Below are 13,989 nucleotides of genomic sequence, written 5' to 3' on the forward strand. Positions count from 1 at the left end.
ATTGCAAGTAATCTCAAATGATAGGCTGGGGTTAGTTGCACAAAGCAGCAATTAAGGAAAAAAAGATTTATATAGAATAACAAGAATGGATAAGTAAGTAAAAGCATTCGGTAAAGTATCTCAACATTGTTCAACGTTACACCACGTTGCAACAAGCCCAACCACCACTCAATGTTATACCACGTTGCAGTAGTCCCAACTGGTGCTAGTTTACTCAAGTCATTAAGATTCAATTAATCACAGTGAATCTGACAGTTCGCCCGTGACCGTGGGCATGACTATTCGAATAGATTTTATTCTGATAAGAGGTGTACTACTGTACCCACAAGACAAAGTTCCACTACACCTGAACATGTGCCAACGTGCCACCATGACACATCGAAAAGGAAACTGTGATAGGACCCGTCACATAACCCTCCATATTCAATCGCACAACACTTCAGGTTTTACCCCCTTCTTTACACTAAGTCGGGCAATGCCCTCTTGTGCCTATGTGGATTCAAAAGCAGCAGAGGCCATCTTTACACCACGATTTCTCATCCATACTTCACCACGCCCACCATTGCCTCGGTACGTCAAATAGTTCGAAGCTACGCTTCAGATCCCACCTTGCCCATTCTCGCTTGTGTTTAGCACTAAATTACTTACAGGGTTTGTTGCGAACCGGACCTTAATTGCCATGGGTGTGACTCTCAAAATCATACACCCACAACCCACAATTAGCAGTATTTTAGTTTGAATTAACCCTAACCTAGCATTGGATCACTAACAGCTAATTCAGTCTAGCAGTGATTAAGGGTCCCATGTGCTACTTGTTCTGAGCAGGCTAAATATGGCCTAGGCCTAACTCTACTTCAATTACCCTAGGTATAGCAAGAATAATGAATGGATAAACAATAGCATAATAATAGGTTAAACCTGGAAAATAACATAATGTAAATACGGTAAATACTTTAAGTAAAACCATGCACGCTTGAATAAATAAAGCGAGAATTTGAATTAACAAATGGGATCAATATGGTCGAGAGGAGTGTCACTTGCCTTGCTCAGTCCCTGGAGGAACCTTTGCGACGATCTCGAAGTAAACCAACGCTTTTAACGGGCTCCGAATCTAAGCGACAAAGCACAAAAATAAATAAACATGCACAAACTCTACTGAAATAGCAAAAGAAACTATTTTTATGGGTTTAATGAAATTTTAATGGACTAAAACGGAGACTAGAAGAATTAGTTATGAATATTAGAAGTTTTCTGGGTTTTTAAACTAAACAGGAAAAACCTTAAATGATTTATTGTGCAATTAATAAGGTTGTCAACGTTAGCCCGTGAGGAGAGAGGTGGCGCCGATAGGTGGACCCTACCTGTCTGTGAGAGGGGAGGAAAATAGGGGCCGACCGGTGGGCCCGAGGGGAGAGAGAGGGAGGGGAGGCTAGTGGGTGGGACCCGTTAGTCAGAGAGAGGAAACAGAGAAGGGGGGCGGGATGACGGCGGTGTTGAGCTGGTGGAACAGGTGGCGGCGCGAGGGGCGGCCAGCCTTAACCGGCGAGCGGCGATAACAGCGGCGCGACGCCTAGCGGGCGGCGGCGGCTCGCAAGATGATGGCGACGCCGAGAGGGAAGGTGGACCGCGGCTGGGCCGGGCGAAGGGGAGGGGCTGGCGCGGGTGTGCAGGAGCAGAGGGGAGCAGGCCGTGGCTACGGACTGGCTCAAGGAGAGGGAAGGGAAAAAGATTGAAAGAAAGGGAGGAAAAAAAGAGAAATTGGGGAAAAGAGAAAAAAGAGAGGAAACCTCACCTTGTAAATTTTTAAATTCATTTCTGGGGCAAGTTTTATAATTTGAATTTCAACTTTAAATCCAGTTAAAGATTTTGCTGTTCCCAAGATATTTTAGAATGTTTCGGCAAACTTTGATTTAATTAATTTAATTCATTAGAGGGGATTCTTTTCTTGAGTTAATTAAGCCAATTATTATTTAACCATTTTGTTTATTGATTTTGGCTTGGGATAGAAACATGGGGTGTGACTGGTTGTTACCCAAGAATACGTCGTAACTAGAAGTGGATTTCTGAGTGTCCACGCAGCCAGCCCAATCAACATCTAAGTAAGCAGTCAACTTGATCGAGGATCGGTGAATGTGGAGACCAAGGTCAACTATGCGTCTGTGCCTCGAATATAGTGAAGGATCCGCTTGAGCGCAGCAAGATGGGGCTCCCGAGGATCATGCATGTAGAGGCAAACCTGTTGGAGAGCATATGATATATCAGGCCAGGTGATGGTCAGATACTGCAATGCGCTGGCCAAACTACGATAGTTAGTAGGATCAGCAATAGGAGCACTAGTGATGCCAGACAACTTGGCATTAGTATCCACAGGGATTGAACAGGGCTTGCAGTCCGTCATGCCGACACAGTCAAGTATCTCTAGACAGTATTGTCGTTGGGTAAGATGTAATCTAGAAGATCGCCGAGTAATAGTGATGCCGAGAAAATGATGCAAATCACCGGGGTCCTTCATAGAGAACTCGGACTGCAAGTCCTGAATAGTCCAACTGAGGAGGGAGTCCGATGACGCAGTCAAAACAATGTCATCCACATAGAGAAGTAAGTACACCAAGTCGGTACCGCGGTGGTAAATGAACAACGAGGTGTCAGATTTGGCTTGAATGAACCTGAGAGTGAGGATTAAACTGGCAAACCGACTTACCAGGCACAAGGAGCTTGCTTGACGCCGTAGAGAGATTTGTTGAGCCGACAAAGCAAGTTAGGTTTGGTGGGATCAACAAATCCAACAGGTTGAGTGCAGTAAACTCTCTTGGAGGGTGCCATGAAGAAAGGCATTTTTGAGATCCAATTGATGAACAGGCCAATTCTGGATGAAAGCCAAGCTGAGAACAGTGCAAACTATGGCGGGATTGATGACGGGATTGAAAATCTCATCATAATCGACGTTAGGCCGCTAGGTGAAGTTGCGTAAGACCCAACGAGCCTTATAAATTGTCCAAGGAGCCGTCAGATTGGAACTTGTGATGAAATATCCATTTACCAGTCACAATGTTGGCATCGGCTGGGCAGGGAACAAGATCCCAGGTGCGGTTCATAAGGAGAGTCGTGAACTCCTCCTCCATTGTTGTGCACCAATTTGGATCAACGAGGGCCGCACGTACGTGCAAGGAACTAGGCAGAGTGCGGCGACGTTGAGATTGTAGCAGGCAGCGGGAGGATGGGAGCCAGTCTTGCCACGAGTCACCATGGGGTGGCCGTTGACCACCAGGGAGACACCAAGGCGTGTCGGCATATAGGCGCCGGGACGATGCGCACTGCGGGTGTGAGTAGGGGAGCTGGTCGATGGAGGCAGAATACTTGTGGCGGCTGAATCCGTAGGAGCACAGGAAGCCACAGGCTTGGCGGCCCATGGAAACAGCAGGCCTGGCTTGTGGAAGACGTGGCCTATCCGAGTGGAGACAATGGTGGCCCGGTGGGCCCGATGGGCGCACCAGTGCTGGCCTGCCCGATAGACGGGCTAGGAGCAGCAGCGACCGGCCTGGTGGACGACTCGGGAGGCGGCCCAAGAGCACTGGCAGGTGGCCAGCACGTGGCCCTGGAGCGGTCGGCGATCCGACAACATGAACAATGCCGGTAGAGGTACGTGTAGTATGACCTATTGGTGCCAGCAAGGTAGCTGCTGTAAAACCAAGAGTGGTTTGGATTAATTGTGATGGAAAATTGGCAAGCATGTGTGTTGACTAATAAAGGTCAGGTCGCGAAATCTGTGCCCGCAAAACGGTGGTTCAGATTGTTGTGTGCAGGTGCTTGAGGTCAACCTTAGTCAACGACAGACCGGGATCAAACTCAGGGGAGTTGTGGTCTAGCACGGTCGAGGGCGACGAATGACAAGGTGGGACATAGACGCATACGCAATGGACAGACATCGTGCGGAAGCGTCAGATTTTGCGAAGAAAAATCAAAGCGAGAGGAGAAGCACTAGTTAGTGCATGGCATCTAATTGCTTGATTAGCATGCATGCACACATACGGAGGCTGGCTTGGATTGATGGTCAACATGCTTGATTTAGTCAACATGCATGCACGTGGGGCCTACAACCATGCATGAGATATTCTCTGGTCGTTGATTGGTTCATGCTTGTGCATGCATGCAAAGAAGCAACATGCAGAGAAATCGGAAGCGTGCATGCGGGTGAAAGGCGTTGGATGAACGACGCGCGGCTCGGTGCACGTGAGGCTGACTAGAGGGGCCGGACGGCAGCGGAGGCTCGTGGAGCGGCTGGCTCGGTGTTCGCTGGCGAGTAGGCCCCGAGGGGCAGCGCGGGAGTGCGCGCTCGCGGCTGGAGCCGAGCCGATCCGATCCTCCCGTGCTCACGCTATGTCTAGCTGGAAGCCTGGATCTTCTACGGTGCAACGGATCAGACATGGCAAGCTACGTGGCCTGATACAGAGCGTCGGATCTGGATCTGATGGCTGTGAGGACTTGAAGTAGCCGCCAAGTTTCAGGGGTATTGTGATCATTTTGCAATGGAGGATTAGCCCTATAAATAGGGGAGGGATAGTTGCTTGAGTGAGCAACTTTGTGATGGAATGAAAAATGTTTTCGAGAGTGGTTTGTTACTCTAGCTTGTGTTGACTAGATGTGACAATAACTCTCATGAATTGTTATTGTTAAGCTTGTGAACCAAGCTTTGTAAACTTCAAAACTGAAATTTGAAGTTTACTTGTGAAATGAAATTTTATTTACCCGCATTTAAATTTTTACGCTTTCCGCATTTAAATTTTTGTCGATATTTCCTGCTCTGTTTTTTTTTTGATATCTCTATTCCTGTTCTCTTATTTTCACGGAGATATTTTTGGAGTTTTGCGATCGAATTGGAATTTTGTTTTTGGGGATAGTTACAATTTAGCTATATTCACCCCCCCTCTATAGCCAAATTCGATCTCACAGCTGCAAAATCCTCTAAAAATCCAAATCATTAAGAGCATTGTTAGCAGTATGAGGGGTCATTTCAGCAGAAGGAAACGAGGACTCATCAAACACCACATGTCGAGATGTGATGACTTTGTTAGTGGCAAGATCAAGACACCGGCAGCCTTTATGGTGGATAGCCAAGAAAAACGCACAACGTGGAGCGAGGGACTAATTTGTGGGGTGTGGTGGTGAAGAGATTAGGATAACACTTACAACCAAACACACGGAGATGGGAGTAAGAGGGGTGAGCACCATAGAGGGCAAAAAATGGGGTGCGGTGTTTAAGAGTTTTAGTGGGATGACAATTAATAAGATGAGTGGCAGTGTGGAGGGCCTCGACCTAATACGGAGCAAGCATACTCACTTGAAAAAGAAGGGAGCGCATGATGCTGTTTAGAGAACGAAGCATGCACTCAGCCTTACCGTTTTGAGAAGTGACAGGGGAGGACATGCGAAGGGTCACGCCATTAGTCAAAAAGAAGGATCGAGCGAACAAGTTGTCGAACTCATGGCCGTTGTCGCACTGAACACTGCGAATGGTGATGCCAAACTGCATCTTCACCAAGGCAAAAAAATGTGATAAAGTGGAAAAGGTCTCGGAGTTAAAGCGAAGAGGGAAGGTCCACACAAAATGAGAACAATCATTGAGAATAACACGATAATATTTAAAACTAGAGATAGTTGGTATGGGGGATGTCCACCAATCACAGTGCACTAAAGCAAAATTAGTCGAATCTCTACTAACACTAGTAGAAAATGGAACATGAATATGATGGCCAAGTTGGCAAGCATGACAAAGCATGGTTGTATTTTTAGCGGGTGAAATAACTGAAGCCTGAGCCAAGTGAGTGAAAGCCTCGTTGCTGCAGTGTCCAAGACGGCGATGCCAAAGATCGGTGTTGGAGACAGTAGCGACAAACGAACGGGCGGAGGCCGTCGAGGAGTAAGCATTTGCTGGCAGGGGTTAGAGGTCACTGGAGCTATTGCACCTAACAATCTTGGTCTTGGTTGGATACTCCTTCACAGAGATACCAAAGGGGTCAAGTTCAACAGAGCACCAGTTATCATGAGAAAAACGTCGTGCAGAAATAAGAGTTTTAATAATATCAGGAGAAACAAAGACATTACCAAGAACAAAAGAGTGATTAGGGTAATGTAAATAAGCACGACCAATAGAAGTGATGGGTAGAAGAGAACCATTCCCAACAGCAATGTGTGAGGGTGTGTGAGAAGAGGAGAACGAGAGGTGGAGAGGGTACCGACGTCGGATGTCATGTGAGTGGATGCACCAAAAGTCCATGTACCATTCATTGGAGGTGGGCATAGGTAGTAATGTAGTGTTGTATGCGCTGGTCAACACCTGTCTGTCCTACTAAGAAAGCCCGGTCCACTGAAGCAGTGGCTATGGCAGGGCCTGTGGGGACGGCGGCATCATAGAGAGAGGAGCCCCATAGCCAGTCAACCTAGGGTTGTAGCCGGCCTGAGGGTGGGACGGCTGAGATGGGCCGCCGATCGGCCCAGTGAAGGTGGCCCCAGCAAAGGGAGGTCGAAAGCCCAGAATGCCCTGGCCGGCTGGTCCGGGCCACATTTGTATGGTCCCTGTCCAGGGATTATACGGTGCGGGCCAGGCCTAGGCCGGTTGGTATGGGCCAAGCCTAGGCCGGTCGCCGTTGACCAGCCTGGTTGTCGGTTGAGGAGCCACCGCTCCCAGTGTTTCCGTCGCTTGAGCTAGCGCTCGAGTTGCCATCGCTAGAACGGCCGTCGCCGTTGCTGCGACCACGATGGCGATTCTTGTTGGAGTTGCCAGAGTTTTTCGTGTTCTTGTTTGAGTAGCCGAAGCCGGAGGTGTTGGTGAGAAGTGCAGTGGTGGTGCCAGTCGGACGATGAGCTCGGGTGAGTTTGTCCAATTGAAGTTGCGCACGGGCTTCGGCGAAGGTAGGGAAGGGCTGTCGCAGCGGTAAGAGTGTGCGCAAATTATCAAACTTGACATTCAAACCTCCAAGGAGAGTGAGGATGAGGGAGCGATCTTTGACAGGATCGCCTTGGCGAGGCTGTCAGCGAGGGCCTTGAGATGGCGACAGTACTCGCCGATGGAGAGGTCGCCTTGCTGCAGGTGATGGAGTTCTGCCGTAGGTTAATGACGCGACGTTTGCCATTGCCGAGGAAGTGGAGCTCGAGGTCGCGCTAGACCGAGCGAGCGGAAGCCGTGGGCGACATCACTCCTGGAGCAAGTCAAGGGAGATCATGTCGTTGAGCCATGCAAGAACCATACAGCCCATCTGGGCCCAGATGGCTTGATCAAGTCGAGGAAAGTCGGAGAATACTTGGTCCGTCAAGGCATATTTGCCGATAACCACGAGGAAGAGGCCATACCACCGTGTGTAGTTGTCGTCGGCAAGGTCGAGTGTGACAGGCACAAGAGCCTTCACATCGAGGACAGCGACAACTTGGCCATGCAGTGTGGCGATGGAGTCATCGTCGAGCGTCGAGGACGGCGGCACGTACGTCTATGGTGACGGTGGCGTGCCGTGCGTAGTCAGGCGCGAGTGGAGCGCTAGAAGATCCACTGGAAGATGAGTGATAGGTGGGGGAGGTTGTGCCACAGGCGTGACGGGCCTCACCACAGGCAGCGTGGTCGACGTGGGCACAGGAACCACAATGGACGAAGTGGTGTCATCTTTGCCGGTGAAAGGAGCGCGGTGAAGAAGAGGGGCGATAGCTTTGCGGACGACAACCGAGGCGTGGTCGGCGGCGTTGTCGGCGACAACGGTGACCATGGTCTCGTCGACCTGGAAACCAGTGGCTGGCTAGATCAAGGACCGGACGACATCCACGATGATCTGAATAGCCTCGTCGAGGACGGTGTCGGCGGCGTTCGGCGAGGAGGTAGCCATGGCGACATTGGTGAACATCGTTGGTGGCAGGAAGCGGAAGCGAGAAAGAAAGAACTAATTTGATACCATGATGGATTAATGTACTCAATGCATATTGTATTGCCATGTCGCGGAGTATATATAGGCCAGGCGACGTGGCAATACAATATACGTTGAGTTCAACAATCCATCACCTTCCATATCTTTCATGTTGGATATGGAGAGTACTGGTTGGATAATATCCCATGTCCTCACCAAGTTCCAATATAATCCCGCTTGTCTGTGGTGCAAAAACTACACCGTGGGAGTCCTTTTCGCACGATTTCTAGCTGCCGCCCTTGCCCGTGCACCCAGTTACCAGCCACCGCCCATTCCCTATGCGCCGTCGCTCCCATCGCCTGCCATTGCCGCCGTTTGACAAACGAACCTCTTGTTCCGCTTGTTCGGGTTGCTGTTGCCGTGCCGTGCAGAGAAGCAATGAGTTGCAGTTACTGTTCGTCCCGTACGTTTGCCCATGCGAATCTATGTATACAAGGTTCTGTTTGATAGATCTGTTTCAGTTGCTGATTTGCTAATGCTAACATGCCGCCGTGTGAACCTAGTATTCGTGCATGAATCGATTATCGTGTTATACCGGCTGTCGTTTTGCCTCCGTCGTAGAGATTACTTTAGCGGTACCAGTGAACAGTGTTTCCCGCGTAAGTCTTTAATGTGTCGTTTTGTCGCAGGGTAACATCTCGTTGTCCTTCCATTTTTTATGGTGGTGTTTAGTTGCCAAAATATTTTGACAAAAACATCACATCAAACGTTTGACCGGATGTCGGGAGGGGTTTTCGGACACGAATGAAAAAACGAATTTCACGGCTAGCCTAGAAACCGCGAGACGAATCTTTTGAGCCTAATTAATCCGTTGTTACCACATGTTGGTTACTGTAGCACTTATGGCTAATCATGGACTTATTAGACTCAAATGATTCGTCTCAAGATTTTCTTCCATCACTGTGCAATTAGTTTTTTGATTCATCTATGTTTAATGCTTTATCTAGGTGTCCAAAAATTCGATGTGATGTTTTTGGAAAAAAATTTTGGAAACTAAACAAGGCCATATATCGACGCATGATGTGCTTCTGAATCATGTTAATGATTTCGGGTTTCCTTAATGTTGCCAGTTAATAAATTGTTATTTCATTTTCAGGTTTAGTTAAGAAACTTCTAAATTTTGTAACTAATTCATCTTAAATCAGTTTAAGCCCACTAAAGCTAGGAAATACATGCATGGCGGTGGTATTAAATGTAACTAAATAAATTGTGTTTCTTCACAATAAATGAACAAGTTTTTTTTTAAAAAAATATGTCTCTTATTAACTTGTGTTGGTTTTAATGGACTTTTAGAACTTTCCTTGGTTTTACCGATTCAGATTTACATAAATCAACAATTATATAGAATGGAATAAGTTATGTCTTACCGTTAAAAATATAAGTGATGTTTTTCTATTTAGTTTATATGGGTTTTGTATATTGCAAAGTTAATAGTAGGTTTTTATTTTACTAGGGTAGGTAGAAACTAAAATTCTTATTTTAAATTCTAGCTATCCCTTTTAGTATGGAATGGATATATGTCTTTTTCTATTTCATTTTATTAAAGTGAGTTGTGTGTTTAAGTTATTCTTCACTTAAATTTTAATCTCAAAATTTTATTTATTCTTTATAATGCATGTGAATTATGTGATGTATCCAAAATCCAAAAAAAAACAAGCTTAAAACAAAGTTTTATTTTCTGATTGACATTTATCCTGCATTACTTTGTCCATTTTATTTAATAGATTTTTTAAAATGAAAATCTCGTTTATATTACTAAAATCTACTTGGAGAATCTCTAGTATGTGAGAAAATAATATATATATATATATATATATATAGTTTAGGGGAAAATAAACTTGAAGTAAAAACATTTACTTAAAACAGTGTTACTAATCTCCAGCCGGTGCAGTTACATGGGTAGCTAAGATTTAAAAGGGCATAAATTTTATGACATAATGATTGCATTGAAGAAGATCATAGGCGCACACAAAAAGTCTGTTGCCTTAAATCTGGATGTGCAGTCATGAACATCACTGCACCAAATGTCATCCTTGTATCCGAGCGAGGCTAAGGCTGGTAACGTGGTAATGGATCCATCATTTTTTAATATAAAATTTAAATTGGATTTAAAATAAGTTGAATATAATATTTTATAGATTTTTAGGTTAAAAATTTTAAACATTAAATTAGGTCGTAAAACATGAAAAAGTCTTTACGAATTCATATTCCAAAGTCTTCCTTGTATCCGAGCGAGGCTGGCCGAGAGGCCGAGCGGAGGCAACCACTGCCACGCCATGCAGGAGGAGCAGGCTGCTGTGGCTGGATCCGTCTGCCCCTAAGTTTATTGTGGCCAGATTAAGTACAACGGGATTGCCTACAGTTACTGCTTTGTAATAACCCAAGATGACATCTATTACTACTATTTGTACAGCAGTAACTACAGAGGATCTATGCCTGACCGAGTGGCACCCGAGATCCACGTAGCCAATCGGGTGGTCTGTGGGCGTTAGATGGACATTGTGCTCTGAGGCGTATATGGGAACCACTACCGCCTGGCGGTCAAACCTCTTGATCTTCCTAGCTGACCTCCAACTCATCCTGTTCCGTCGATCCAGACAGATATTGGACATAAAAACTCCTATCCATCGGACACAGCAGAGAGCAAGAGATAGGCTAGCGCTTTGTACATCGGCTCAGCTCAATTCCAAAATCCCAATTCCCCATCAATGCCTGTTTATTTAGAGAACCAACACTGATGTCTCACACATCGTGTGCCAGATATTTTATATACCGGCATTCATACTATTTGTGCTGGTATGTTAACGGAGTTGCATTACGAGCTGTTAAATGTGTCTGTTATAAATTAAACCTGCACACCAAGGGTTCAGGCGGGCATGGAATGCATCATATATATATATATATATATATATATATATATATATATATATATATATATATATATATATATATATATATATATATATATATATATATATATATATATATATAGCTACGGTGAGTTGCAACTCACGGGTTGCTCTGTGAGTCGGGGTCTAAAAATATATCAAATCACCTATAAGTTTCGATTTATATGGCTCACTAGATTCTTTGTATCAAAATCTTGTAGCATGCAATATTTTTTCATTTTTGAAGATTTTTAAGTATTTTTTTGAGATTTATAAAAGTGATACATAACATATTGATTATTTTATTAATATAGTACAGTGACTTTTAGAAATCTCAAAAAAATACTTAAAAATCTTCAAAAAGGAAAAATTTTGCGTGCTACAAGATTTTGATATGAAAAATCTAGTGAGCCATATAAATCGAAATTTAGAGATGATTTGATATGTTTTTGGACCCCGACTCACGGAGCAACCCGTGAGTTGTAACTCATCGTAGCTAGACTCTCTCTATATATATTAAAACTAATATGTGCACCCTTAGTATAAGTTATTCTCTGCCCTCTCCCCTCATAAGCCTTAAACCCACCTCCCACTTCTTTCGAAGGGCCCAAAACCTCAAAACTAGCCTGGTCAAAGCCCTCCCCGGGTGGTCAAATCCATCATTTGACCTTCCTTCACATCCTACCTTTGTCTAGTCCTGTTTATCTGAAAAGTATAGTAACACGAAGATAAAAATACAGTAACATGACTTATAAAATGCAGTAACAACATCATGATGGATCTAGTTTTTTAACTCATATTTCTTTTAACCACAGTAGTGAAAATTGTTTTAAAAAATAATATAAGACACATGAGATATTGTTCTTTAAATATTAGGAACACAACATTTTAGCTATCCCACATATATTAGTTATATTGTAGCAATAGTATGTAGTCACATCTCGTGTTACCGCACTTTGATTATGGTGTTGCTCTACTTATATCATGATGTTACTACAATTGTATAGTAACAACGCACAGTTTCTGTACTTATATCACTACGTTATTGTAATTATGCAGTAACAATACACATATTTTATAATAATATGACGTTATTGTTACATGTTTTTGCTACAAAGAATGTATAGTGTTACTATTACTATTGCCATAGTATTAGTGTATACTAATACAAATCGTATATTTCTTAAGATTTTAAACTTTAAACAACTTTATCTCTCACCTCATATATTGTTTTCTAAAAACGTTTCTACCACATTGTTAGAAAAAATGCTTTAAAAAGTAGTTACTTATGGGTATGTTTCGACGTTGTTACTGTAAATTAGTTATCGTGTTACTGCAGTTTTTATCTTTGTGTTACTGCAGAATTCCTGTGAGACGAAAGGTAGGCTTAGATAGACATGACGGAAAGTCCATAAGGAGGTTAATCTACGGAGTGAACTCTTTGACCAACTTTTAATTGGGGGTGATTTTTGGGCCTAGAAAAGAGGGTGGGAGGTGGGATAAGCCTTAATTGGGAGGTCTTGCAGGTGAGGAGAGCGGGTGTAGAGTATCTTATACTAAAGGGGTGCACGTATTAGTCATGCTCTGTGTGTATATGTATGTATGTATTAGCTTTAGATAAAATGGCACATGCATCACCTATGTATATTCTTATGTATATACCTATGCACGTATGTGGACATCGTCGAGAGCCAGCTAACTAGTGGCTGTAGCTAGAAATAGCCAATTCGGCATGCAAATGCATTGTACCACGTGCCGGTGAGTCAGTCTAGACAACGTGGTTCTTTGAATCAGGCCATTTGTAGCATCTGGGAAAGTTGTATAACGACCCCCATATGTTTTCCTATATTTCAAATTGCACCATTTGTTGCAAATACAACCCTTGTAATTCACCTTTATTTGATATTCCCCATCGTTGTGAATTGTTTTTTTTTTTTGACGGAACATCGTTGTGAATTGTTGTTCATTGCCCATCTCTGTGGCAGCATATCCCACAAGAGCGCTCCTATGAAATACTACGCTGGCGTTATGGGGCTTGGCAATGCCTCTTCGGCATATTAAATATAATTAGACAAGATGAGCGCAGTGCAATAGTTACTGCATTACAAAGGAAAAAAATGTGTTTTGGGCCATCTTGACCAAGATTGGTGTGCTTCTATCATATAACAGGTGTGGACAGAGCATACAAAGGCGCGGGCGGGGACAATTGTGGAGTCTCAAACTAATCTAAATTTTGAGGAATATTTGCAACAAATACTTTTATGGGTATAATCTCAAACTTAGAGTGACAACTGGGGTCTGGGGGTATTTAAACTTAATTTTGCCTTTGTAGCAGCATGCGGCTATTGCTATACTAATTGTACAGGAACTGTATGTTGCTATAGGCCATTTGATAGATATGACGCCTCATATTTTTGCCTTTTCTTATGTCTGTAAGCTAAAATTTAAATTTTCAATCTTAAACCTGTAGCTTATTTTCGGTTTTTCTTAGTTGTCGTTTATTCGTATTTGCCATGAAACATGTACTCGGGTGAAGATATGATTTGTCCATCAGAGTTAATTGGAGAAATATCCTGGAGCTCTGCCACGTAACATATGACGGAAATACATTGCCATGTGCTTGAAGAGAGTATCATACGACAAAAGGGTTTCACATATTCACTAGACGTTCAGCCCATACTGTTTTTATTTACACTTAGTGAATTCATAAGTCCTACTAGGGATCGTTGTCTACACTTTGAACTGAAATATATATTTTCGGGCTGCAGCTCGGTATACATAAATCTACTTTAATGAGTTATAATAGTACATTCGGATAGAGATCTGAATATGGCCCATTTGTGTAGGAATTCGAGTGCACACTAGTACATATGATGTCTTCGCAAACAGTCAAAATCTATTTTTGCAGATTTTTATTTTTAGTAGGCACCTTAGACACACTCACAGACTCATATATTATTAGTTACACACATATGTTGTTTATAGCATTCGAACCCATCACCTTATAAAGTTACACACTTGTCATCACCGCCACACTATGAAGCACTTGTTGCTTAAAAGCAAGATGCTATTATTTTGACTTCAGATGCTCTAAACTTGTAATATTTATAATCAATGTTAAATGAAAATATAATAAATTCCAAAGTTGTAGATAT

This window comes from Oryza brachyantha, chromosome 10 (assembly GCF_000231095.2).
Source record: "Oryza brachyantha chromosome 10, ObraRS2, whole genome shotgun sequence".
NCBI classification, from domain to species: Eukaryota; Viridiplantae; Streptophyta; class Magnoliopsida; order Poales; family Poaceae; genus Oryza; species Oryza brachyantha.